This window comes from Ostrea edulis, chromosome 6 (genome assembly GCF_947568905.1).
Source record: "Ostrea edulis chromosome 6, xbOstEdul1.1, whole genome shotgun sequence".
Taxonomy (NCBI): domain Eukaryota; kingdom Metazoa; phylum Mollusca; class Bivalvia; order Ostreida; family Ostreidae; genus Ostrea; species Ostrea edulis.
Window position 1 is genome coordinate 21,828,314 of NC_079169.1, and position 9,801 is coordinate 21,838,114.

General features: G+C 36.0%; 1 protein-coding gene and 1 long non-coding RNA gene across 9 annotated transcripts in view; one reads left to right on the top strand and one right to left on the bottom strand.

Moving 5' to 3' along the window:
- LOC125683199 (deoxyribonuclease-1-like) overlaps positions 1–9,801 on the bottom strand; it is a 42,225-nt gene that overhangs the window by 21,860 nt on the left and 10,564 nt on the right. The gene's annotated exons all lie outside the window — the stretch shown is intronic.
- Positions 655–9,801, top strand: part of LOC125683203 (uncharacterized) — a 19,571-nt gene continuing 10,424 nt past the window's right edge. The window contains exons 1-2 of the long non-coding RNA XR_007372824.2: positions 655–1,353; positions 4,239–4,354. This is a non-coding gene — a long non-coding RNA (uncharacterized LOC125683203). The remainder of the gene's footprint in view (positions 1,354–4,238; positions 4,355–9,801) is intronic.

The following is a 9,801-nucleotide window of genomic DNA, read 5'->3' on the forward strand; positions in this document are numbered from 1 at the left end:
CATTTGACCCAATGATAGGTTGTATTGACGAACTAGATCGTTATATAACGACCATAAAATTTGCGAAATGCTGACTTCAATCGAGACTGTTGAAACCCCTGTATCATCAACTTGTTTGTCAGAAGTTCACCTCGATTTAAAAACTGACTATCTGCAGAACAAGCTCTTGCATATCGAATCAGTTGAGATTAATAGAATCCTTCATTAGTACGAGTGTGAGATAGGGAAATTCCACCGAGGGGACAAGATTCGCAGTCTTCGACGAGGCTTTGCCGAGTCCTAGACAGCGAATCTTGTTCCAGAGGTGGAATTTCCCTATCCCACACGAGTAAATAATGAAGGATTATTTTTCTCACATTTTAACTACAGTTTAGTGCATAAAATTAGGAGCTTTCAGAAAATTTTAGATTATCAAAATCCTCATTTGAACTTCGATGCAAAAACTAATTAGATAGGCAGAAAGAGCATACCCGAAATTGGTTTACATACTAAAAAACCCAAGGTTGTCCACCAGAAAGCTATACTACATTAAAATTTAAAGATAACAATGCAAATATTTTTACTTCACCTTGTAACGTAAATCTTCACCGTGTAACGTAAATCATAAAAAATATATGACGTCACAATCAAATGACATCGCAGCAGTGTGAGACATATAGAATATCACACTCTAATGTTGATCTCGGACCTGGGATTGGCCCCGAGAAGTGATCTCGGCCCGAGCCCGTAGGGCGAGGGCCGAGATCACTCGAGGGGCAATCCCAGGTCCGAGATCAACATTAGAGTGTGATATTGTTTATATCATATACCTAAAACACAACAAGTTGATAAACTTTTTTTTTTAAATTGGGGGGGGATTGACCCAAGCATAAATACATGATATACTGTACAACGATATTTGACTATTTCATTCCTTCAGTGAGTTTACTTTAATGGTTACGTTTCCAGTACTATTGGTATTGTGAAACATACTAAAGTCTGGGTTTTGTAGCTTTATTCCATTGCTGGTCACGATAATTGGATGATTAATTATGGGTCCACATCCCCTCATGTGGTCTAGAATTAACTGAACTGCTTGGCTGAGAAACTCGTCATATCTATCGTTGTGTTGTTCATGTACATGTATATTCTATTAAGCAGCTCCTAGGGGCTTGCTAATTGATACTAAAATTGGAAATAAGTGAATTATTTTTATTTATTTTTTCGGATTTACCAAACTCGCCCGTTTTCAATATTTCATATAATTTGTAAGAGTTGTAGAACTTTGTTTACGTGGCGTCATCGTATGAACGGGAATGTTTACAGTTCTGATGCTGCTATTTCTTTGCTTAAGGAATGCTACCTTATACTGAAGTAAGTTTTTTTTTTTTTTTTTTTTTTTTTTTTTTTACCGTTTCCCATCTGTTTAGCATCTATAAGTCGTTGAAATACGTCGGAAGATATTGGTTCTACTTTTCTCGATTTATTGCCAAGTCCTCGATCTCGGGATTTTAGATTTCAGAAATCGTTTTAAAACAGTTTTCTACATCAAAATTGCTGTAACTTAACTTCTTATCTCCATTAGGACCGGGAATTTCTGAAAATGCTTCAGTATCACCCTCCATAATCCTCCTACTGTTTTCTGTCGCCTAGAACGCTGATTGTTTTGAAATGAAGTTAAACGTGTTATTGTTCTAAATAAACAATTGTTACTTGGGTTATCCCCCTTTGCTTAGATACTTGCTACAATTTAGCGCTGTTTTTGAAAACGTTTTTATTTGATTTTTCTGCTTAAATTAAATTTTGTCGTGGAAGAAAAGTATTATATTTGAAAAAAATTGTGTCTAACATCATTTTTTCATGTAGTTATGTTAGATTTCAAAAGATTAAAGAAGAAATAGCCATTTGAAATTTGAGGGCGAGACAGCTCCTTGACAACGGGCCGAGACAGAGATATCTCGGCCCTTAGGGCGAGACAGCCCTACCTACTTGCAGCTGTCTCACCCTAGCCAAGATAGGTGTATCAGGGCTGATACACTACTAGGTATATGATATAGAAAAATCTCACATAGCTGTCTCGCATGGGTAAAGTCGATCTCACACTGGTGATAATGTGAGAAATATAAACACCATATGCAGGTGATAATGGAATATTGCTACATAAATATGGAAAGTTGACGATGGAGAATCTGAAATCATTCAGTTGTCAGTTTGCCGTTAATGTCTACTTTCAATAAAATATCTAAGTATGAAGCAGAAGTGGACGACTCTGTGGTGTCCTTTATTTCGAGCTCACTGGGATATATCAAATCGACATATGAATGAAAGCTATTATTGTTAATAGACAAAACGTCATCGATATATCGAAATGTCGAATTCAAAGCCACAGCGAGAGATTTTTTCTTCTCACGTAGAAGTTTTTGGATAAATTCTGCTTCAAATGAATATAGAAACAGGTCAGCTAACAAAGGAGCACAATTCGTGCCCATGGGAATTCCAACAGACCGTTGGAAGACCTGATCACCAAAGACCACGAAGATATTGTCAATGAGGAACTCTAGCATTATTTATTTCAACTTTAGAGTACTTGTGCGTGGAATCTGAGCCTGACCTTAGCGGAAAAAGTTCTTTTTATGACAGAGTATAAGCATCTGAAATAACTGCGGCGTTTTCTAGTGTTCTCACATTCTTATTTTCTAAATTCAGGTTTTCTCACATTTTGATGAACAGACTCCATAAACTCTTTTTACTAGGATAAGTTGAGGAATGTTCTATCAGATCAGATAAATCTTTTTCTCTTGGAAATTTATTGCACTTTCTGAACGTTTGTCTGTAAGCTTCGAATACGCATTGATAAGCTTTTAAGAGCTTGGTCTTGTCATATTCTGAACTCTCAGCTATGGACAACGCTGAGTATACATCAGCCGATCAATACACTTTGTAACAAAATTGACCAATTGTGGCCATTTTAAATTTGTACGACTTTCTCAAATTGAGGAAAATATTGATCTGCTGATTTTTCTTGAAATTTTGGGACTAATCTGATATTTTAGCTGTATCAAATACAGTCCTGACAAATCTTAAATTTCTCTAACTCAAATTCTCTTTCTTCCTCTAATTTTGTGTCGACCAAATTGTAATTTCTCTAATTTTAACCGAAATACTAATTTTCTCATTTCGCAAGTTCACCTTTATGCTTCGGAACTTCAAATGTCTCGAAAATGTCTTCCTGTAAATGTTTTTCTGTAGCCCTGATTAAATCTAATCTCTTGCTTTTTCATAGAATGCTCAACGTCTAAGCAGAAGTGTACACATAGTGCGATAAACTCATCCTTTTTCAAATCCCCCAAAAAGTGATCGAAAACATGCTGATTCCTACTGGCTATCACCTTCAGTAAATCAAATACTCTATTCAACTCTGCAAAAAATCATTATCCTATACGAGCCCCCCCCCCCCCCTCCTAATTCTGTTATGGGTCACAATAAATCAAACACAAACAATTAAAAAAAATTTTTTATCTACAATTATTTACAGAAAATTTTATTCATGAAATGAATGCTAACTTACAGTAGGTCTAATCAAAGTTTACAAAATATATCTGATGCTTTTTTTTTTTAACTGCTGAGCTGAACTCACACACGAGAATATCAAACTGTCAGAAATCTACTGCCAAGTCTAATCCAATCCTCTGATGTAAAAGTCCATATGTTACTCTACAGAATGCTGACAGTGTTTATAACCACACAATTCACAGTGTATTCATACTGAAATAATATTCTATATAATTCTATTCATACAGTGTTACGGCAGAGCAAGTGTTACAATATCTTTCTATCAAACGCATGTTCTAAAAATAGAACGTCTAGAATCGTGTCTAGGTCAATGGTGTCAATCGAGTACAATTTATTACCGGCTACACAATAACTTTAATCCCTTATTGTGGTCCCACCTTACCTCCAGGGACCACAATTTGTATTTTAATCTGCACTACGCGTGGGTGCTTGCACATACATATGACTAATCAGGATCCCCTATTGTAGACCCACCTTATTCTTAGGGCCCATGATTTGAACAAACTTTAGTAAATCTACACCACGGACACTGGAAGTTAATATAAATATATAGTATGTGCATGTATAAAAAAGGAAGGGTAGGACACTCTTTTTGAGGCAAATTCGGGATTGGGTTATTGTGGATGTTTCTCAAACGGCCGGATGCAATGAATCGTTCACATATGCCTTACTTTCAATATCTGTAGGGTTTCGTTTCGTTCCAATGCCGTTCATTCGAAGAAAAAGATGTTTTTACACCTCCAAGTGTCTAAGAATTTCGCTAGACTGTCTTACTTCCGGTTTAATCGCACCGAATCGAAAGGTAAGTTCTGATTGGTAAATGTAATAAACATTTATAAATTTATAATGTCATTCTTATTGGTTCTGAAATAATGATAAGAATATTTGAACTATAAAAACAAACATGGCTCATGTACTTAACCACTAGCCTCTAATACCATCATGAAGTAATAATCCTGAGAATTATTTTCTCTACATATGAATTTATGGATTAGATAACATGTGTCTATTCAGACTTTAATTTTATTTAAAAAGAGTGTCCTACTCTTCCTTTTTTATACATGCACATACTATATATTTACATTAACTTCCAGTGCCCGTGATCTACACTATGTCAGGAATCCTTCATGTAATTGTTTCTACCCCAGTGGTTCTTGATAAGAATATTCTTAAATTACGCATTGGTTCAGGTCCCAAAACCATAAACTAAGAATTTTGGTTACTTATATCTTAAGATTTAAAAACAACTGCAGGTTTATAATAAGTTCAAATGCAAACATATACTGAAAATTTTATTTGTTTACGAAAATTATTTCAAATATAAGCTAGATTTGAAATTTAGACTTAAGTCTATTCTCAGTTTATGGTCTTGGGGCCAGGAGAAGATGAAAAATGTAAACAGTTTAATGACAGACGGACGCTGGACAACATGTGATCAGAAAAGCTCACCTGGGCTTAAAACTCTTTCGGCTCAAAGGAGATAATTCAATTGCTCTTTTAAAATTTAATATTTTTTCTTCAATATACACTAAGTATAGAAGGCATTTTCATTAAAACACAGGGGATATAAGTCCTTTGACCCAAGCACTTGTATTTTGAAACCAAAATTATGGTTTCAGTGTGATTCGATCATTTCTCTAAGGCCGGACAAAATGTTCAGATTTTTATCTTTTTTTTTTTCTCTTCCTTTGCTGTAAGTTCTTTGAATCATGGAAGTTTGCAATATATATATTACCCAATATCTTCAACTTTATAGCTTATGAAACTTTAAATAAAACAACATTATCAAAGTTTTGTATTTGTTATTTGCATTATGTTTTTCAAATGTCTTTAAAGTTAACCGTTAACCTTGTAAGCATGGCATGTGTACTTGAAAGATTGCGTTATAAGTTACTGTATGGTACATGAACCACACTGTTTCTCAGATATTGATAACTATGTTCAACCACATGTTTATTCTAAAACAAACAGGGTATGACTATAATCTTTAAAAGCCTCCCATACGAAGTAATGGCTGTATAAACTCGAGTATTGTTATTTTCATCCACATTAATAAACTACCTTGCACAAAATCCATGCTAATTTTTAATTTCATTTTAAAATCTGGATCACAAAGACCTAATGATTTTGAATACTTTCAAAAATTCCCTTCGTTTCCATTTCAAAAACTGGTGTCACTTGGCCTTGATCCTAGTTTGTAGATACCAACATCCTCTCATTAATTCAGAAGGTCCCATGTCTCTATCAGTTCCAGTTCTAAAGTTATACAAGTTTTTATGATCAAGGTGAAATGTCAAGGCCACTGGAGTCAATTGACCTTGATACTAGTTTGTATCCCATCGTCCTCTTATCATTTCGGAAGATCCCAGCTAGGTCCCCATCAGACCTGGTTCTGAAGTTATATAAGTTTTTATGTTCAATGTACGAGGTCAAGGTCATTTGACTCACTTGACCTAGATACGTGTTTGTAGAATACAACATCCTTTAATCATTTCCGAAGATTCCGTGTCTCTAACGTTCCCGGTTCTAATAGTCTAGTCAATCTAGCAAATCACCCCAAAGTAATTGCAACAGAAACAAACTCAATGGAATTTAATAAACAAAAGCGTGATTAACAACATTCACGCAAAGGGAAGTAAGTCAACTGTGACAGTCATCGGAATAAACATATACACAATACACGACGATCTAAGGTGCATGTAATGCAAAACGCGATTAAACAGCTTAACAGTTGTATCAAAAAGGTGATTTTTGACACCTTATATATGCATACAATATTGCTCAGCATCTCATATTCTTTGCCGACTTCTATTCCTGGGTAACTTTCGGAATAAAGTTTCAAAATATTTTGTTTGACCCTTTACTGAATTAAATATTTATTTTATAATTTATAAATAATTAATTGTAAATGAAACCGATTTTCACTGTATGTTACCGTACATGAAATGGACTTTTTCTTCAATTTCCAGTTTTTAGCGATTTTCATTTTTAAAAAAAAACCCACATCATTTTACCCCAAAATTCCAATTTTCCTATTGAAATACAAATGCCAATTTTTAATATGTTGTTTGCATGTGTTTTCTTGCATGAATAATCAATATTTCATTTTTGTTACAATTAGTTTGAGGTTTTGCTCATACATGGCTAGATTGACTAGACTATAAAGTAATATGAGTTTTTATGATCAAGGTGAACGTTCAAGGTCATTGGAGATGCTTGTTTGTAGGTCACAACATCCTATAACAAATTTCTGAAGATTTTATGTTGTTCGGTTACGATTCTAAAGTAATATGAATTTTTTTGCACAAGGACAAAGGTCACAGGAGTGAATTTATCTTGATACTAGTTTGTATCCTTATCATTTCTGAAGATCCCATGTATCTATCAATTCCAGTTCTAAAGTTTTACTAGTTTTCAAGGTCACAGGAATCAATTGGCCTTGATGTAGATCTCATCATCCTTTTATCATCTCTGATTGATTGTATCTTGTTCAACGTCTCTCTCGAGAATTTTTCACTCATATGGAAACGTCATCAAGACCGGTGAAGTACTTCAAATTTAGGCCTTATGTTCGGCGCTTATAGCCATTAAGCAGTGAGGGTTCTTAAGTTTAGCGTGCCACGCCTAGTGACACGGGACATCCATTTTTAAGGTCATCTCCGAGGATCCGTGGCATTCACATTTGATATCGAGTGTTTGGCGAATGGAACTGTCACTGCCTGTTTTTAACTACTTCGGTCTGTTTCTGAAGATATTATGTCTCTATCAGCCTGGATGGAGGTTATAAAACTCTGAGCAAGCTCCGAAACATACTCGAAAAATCTTGAGCATGTGCTCAATCTAATCCTAGGATACGCTCACAATCGCTATACGCAAAGTATAAGGCGCGGATCTAAGAAGTTTGATTTTAATTAAATTGAGCATGTACTCCATTAGCTGCTATAATGTACCCCTCTCAGATTTTTTTTTTTTTTTTTTTTTTGGTATCCCGAAAACGTCAGAATAAAAAAAATCGGATAGGGCTACATTAATGCAGCGAGTACTCCATTTGAGTATGAGAATGCTTGTATAAAACTTTATTTGAATATGAGTATGATTTAGAACACGGAGTTCGAGTTTGAGTATGAAAACGTGCTCAAAAAGGTTTTATAACTTCCAGTCCTAGTTCTGAAATAATCCCAGTTTTATGTTCCAAGGGCAGAGGTCAAGGTCACTGGAGCCATTTGACATTGAACTAATTTGTAGGTCCTATCATTGTCTTATCATTTCTGAAGATGCTATGTCGAGTTTAGTCCCGGTTTTCAAATTATCCCGGGGGGGGGGGGGGGGGGGGGTCCGGGTTAGAATAGGTCCTCAATATCCCTTGCTTGTCGTTCGAGGCGACTTATGGGGCGATCCTTCGGATGAGACCGCTAAAACCCGCGGTCCCCCGTCATAGCAGGTGTGGTACGTTAAAGATCTCTCCCTGCTCAAAGGCCATAAGCGCCGAGCATAGGCCTAAATTTTGTGGCGCTCAACGTAGTTTGCAAATCGCTTCAAATCGGCCCATTATAATTAGGCTTAAATGTGTTAAATGAAATATTTTGCGTAGTTTTCGAGTTTGAAAGCGATGAAATTCAAATCTTGCGATGTGCATATTTACCTCTAGTCTGAAATATTTGACGTTTTCCTGGCTTTTTTATGATTTTGATATTTACCGTGCCAGGAAAACGTCAGAACCGGCGCCATTTCGTAAACTGGAAATTAGCCGCCTCCAGCTGGAGGCGGCATTCTCTGGCTGATTTTAAATACTTGCGAGCCGAATTTAATGTTAAACTCATAATTAATCAATAAAACGATGCCTCTTGTACTTATTAATATCGATTTTATGGGTTCTTTCATCACATAAATAGCCTCATGAAAACATTTTAACAAACGGTCGAGAAAACATTTTAACAAACGGTCGAGCTTTGTTTGAGTCACGTGACTCGTTCGCTCAAATGACAGCGAAAATTCGGTTGACTACAGTTGTGTGCTTCCGTTATCGAATTCTGTAGTTATATTTTCTTTTAATCGATATTAGTAAGTACAAGAAGCATCGTTTTATTGATTAGTTATTAGTTTAACATTGAATTCGACTCCAAAGTATTTAAAATCGGCCAGAGAATGCCGCCTCCAGCTGAAGGCGGCGAATTTCCAGTTTACGTAATGGCACCAGTTCTGACGTTTTCCTGGCATGGTAAATATCACAAATCATGAAAAAGCTAGGAAAACGTCAGATATTTCCGACTAATTTACCTCTAAAGATCACTCCCTGCACAAAGGCCGTAAGCGCCGAGCGCGAGTCTAAATTTTGCAGCCCTTCAACGGCAATGGAGACGTCTCCATATGAGTGAAAAATTCTCGAGAGGGACGTTAAACAATATACAATCAATTAATTATCGTTATGTGTGCGTATGCTAAACTCACCGTTCAACTGTTACTTCTAATTTAGATCCGCCACTGCTTCAGTTTATATCATGACGTCAAAACGAAGATCGTGGCGTCACGCATCTATCATTTTACATTTCATTAAAAATCCAGTGACGTTGTCTATATGAATACAAGCCGATGGCCGTAGCTGACCTGATCGGCAAAACATTTACATTTAAGATTTTAAACATGCGTTACAGTTTACGTTTTAAAAAAGAACCTACACTGCTACAGCCCTGGGCTAAGCATACACTTGTACACTGAGTGGCCAAAAGTATTGCAACAAACATGGCTGACGTCATCACAATTTTACTCGCTTCAAATTTTATTTTTATTGCTGACGCGTAACAAAGTAAGCTGGGTCGTGATGTCAGGTATGCGAATTAACTAGGGTACGAATTATATGGGGAACCGTTGGTAATTCAAAGTAGCAGACGATTTCCGGTAAGGTATCGAATGAAAACAATGTCGAAGAATGAAAGAGAATTGTCAAAGGACCTAAAGGAAAGGATTGTAATTCTAAATTCAAAGGGATTTAATGACAACAAAATTAGTTAATCATTGGGAATCCATCGAAGCACTGTTGGACGAGTTTTGAAAACATTCCGTCAAAAAGAAAGTGTTAAAAACGATCCCCGGAGAGGAATTTAAGGCCCCGAGTGATAGATGAGAGGGGTGATCGGAAACTTCATCGCTTTCTGAAAACTAACAGAAGACAATTTCTTCAAGACATTACATTAACTTTTAATAGGAATGAAGGTACAAATGTGTCCATGAGAACTGTTCGTCGTAAGTTAC